This window comes from Penaeus japonicus, unplaced genomic scaffold, assembly GCF_977035675.1.
Source record: "Penaeus japonicus unplaced genomic scaffold, GWHDUDI00000001_assembly GWHDUDI00000026, whole genome shotgun sequence".
NCBI classification, from domain to species: Eukaryota; Metazoa; Arthropoda; class Malacostraca; order Decapoda; family Penaeidae; genus Penaeus; species Penaeus japonicus.
This window is the reverse complement of record NW_028234428.1, coordinates 25,982,166-25,984,665: the sequence shown is the minus strand read 5'-3', so window position 1 is coordinate 25,984,665 and position 2,500 is coordinate 25,982,166. Positions and strand designations below refer to the sequence as shown.

The 2,500-nt window shown below is 42.3% G+C and overlaps 1 protein-coding gene across 5 annotated transcripts in view; it reads right to left on the bottom strand.

The window, feature by feature from the left end:
* The window catches only part of Lmpt (four and a half LIM domains protein limpet), a 264,428-nt gene that overhangs the window by 145,030 nt on the left and 116,898 nt on the right, over window positions 1–2,500 (bottom strand). The window lies entirely within an intron of this gene.

Sequence of the window (2,500 nt, the reverse complement as noted above, 5' to 3'; positions counted from 1 at the left end):
GAGGAGGAGGAGGAAAAGGAGGAAAAGGAAGAGGAGGAGGAGGAGGAGGAGGAGGAGGAGGAGGAAGAGGAGGAGGGACAGGGGGAATAGGAGGAGGAGGAAGAAGAAGAGGAGGAGGGACAGGGGGAATATGAGGAGGAGGAGGAGGAAAAGGAGGAAAAGGAAGAGGAGGAGGAGGAGGGACAGGGGATATAGGAGGAGGAGGAAAAGGAGGAGGGACAGGGGGAATAGGAAGAAGAGGTGGAGGAGGAGAAAAAGGAGGAGGGACAGGGGGAATAGGAGGAGGAGGAGGAGGAGGAGAAGGAGGAGGAAAAGGAGGAGGGACAGGGGGAATAGGAGGAAGAGGAGGAGGAGGAGGAAAAGGAGGAGGGACAGGGGGAATAGGAGGAGGAGGGGGAAGAAAATGAGGAGATGGCGGAAGTGGAAGAGGGGATGAGGAGGAGGATGGAGATCACGGAGAAGAAGAAAATGAACAAAGACAAAAACTGAGCAGAGGAAAGCGAGGGGGAAGGAAAAAGAAGAAGAGGAAAATGAGAGAGAGGAGAAAGATGATGAAGACGGGAAAGACAAAGAAAAAAAGAAGGAGAGAGACATGGGGAAGAAAAAAATGGTATGAATATAAAATAAGATACGAATAGACATAAGATAAGCAGCGTGAATAGTAAAATGAAGGAAGAAAAGCAGGAAAATAAGCATGAATAAAGAAACAGAAAGTGATATAAACAAAACAAAACAAAACAAAACAAAAAATAAAGAAAAGAAAGAAAAATCAATAACATACATCTCATTTCTATAATCATAACCCTAAAAAAATCACACCTAAAGCAAAGAACTAAAAAAGAACAAAGATATTAAAAAAAAAAACATACAATAAAGAGTTATATAGAGTACTCTTATGTACTCTTTCGCCTCCCCTTCAATACGTGACTAACCGGGAATGGGGGAGTAAAAGCATTCAAGTTGTTGATGTGATGGTGATTGGCTGAGCTCCAATGGGGGGAGGGGGGGGGGGCGATCAGGATGATGGGGGGTGACTGATATAACCAGGTGAAGGAGAGTGAGAGCGAAAGGGAGAGGGAGAGGGAGAGGGAGAGGGAGAGGGAGAGGGAGAGGGAGTGTGAGTGGGAGAGGGAGAGGGAGAGGGAGAGGGAGTGGGGGTGAGAGAGCGAAAGGGAGAGGGAGTGAGAGTGGGAGTGGGAGTGAGATGGGGAGTAGGAGTGGGAGTGGGAAAAGGAGAAGGAGAGGGAGAGCGGGAGAAGAAGCTTTATAGAAACAGTGAGAAATTGAGCGAAAGGGAGAGGGGGAGAGAGTGGGAGAAAGGGAGTGATAGAGGGAATGGGTGTGGGAGTGGGAGAGAGAAAGGGAGTGGAAGAAAGAAAGGGGGAGAGGGAGAGAGAGCGAGATACTGGGATAGGGAGGAAGAGAGAGGGATAGAGGGATAGAGAGATAGAGAGATAGATAGATAAGTTAGATATATAGAGAGATAGAGAGAGGGCTGTGAATAAGGGAAATAAAGAGCGATAGGGAGAGAGAATGAGAGAAAGAGAGAAAAAGAGAAAGGTAGAAAGTAGAAAGATAGTGAGACAGAGACAAGAAAAAGAAAGAGAAAGATAACACAAGAAAATTTTTATGAAGATATATCAAGAGATAAACAAGAGATAACACACACAAAAAAAAACAAAAACACACACAACCACACACACACACACAAAAAAAAAAAAAAAAAAAAAAAAAAACGAGACGGAGAATTCACAAATCTCACCATTGACTATCTCCTTATGCTAACTACACTTAAAGAAGTCTCCTACGCATGACATCCTTGGTACAATAAGACGAGGCAAGAAATGTGCATTGTCAAGCATCACTAGAATCCTCGCGTGAGCCAAAAGTCCTCAAGAGACAAGCATGAAGTGAGGTGCTCGGAACTGCGGTCTTAAAGCTTAAATAGTGCTTCGATCATGGTTATTCTAGCTTCGGGATCCGCCATTAAAACATTCAGGTGTATTTTTTTAGTCTTAATGAAACTGTTTTTTTTTTTTTCTTTTTTTTTTTTTTAGTGAAAGTAATTTGATTAAGAGATAGAGGTTTCTTCTTCTTCTTCTTCTTCCGCTTCTTCTTCTTCTTCTTCTTCTTCTTTCGGCAAAGATGCTTTAAATTATGCATATTTCCTATAATCGAGAAATTATATAAGTTGAATTTTCAGGATATATTTTTTTTTCTTCGTCTTAACTTCAGATAAATAAATACAAAAAGAAAACTTACGATCAGTCAGAATCAAAACACCAACATTTCTACTTTTCAATTCTTCCACTTAAATCTAAAGTGACTTCCCCCCACCCCCCACCCCCTAACCCCTCGAGGAAGTAATCTAGAAGCGTCACAGCCTCTAATTTCCTCTTAGTTTTTGCTTCCGTTTTCTATTGACACATTTTTCGAGGAGTTTCGGCTACGGAATGAACGTCGTTTTAATCATATAACTTTAACTTATCGTTCTTTTAAT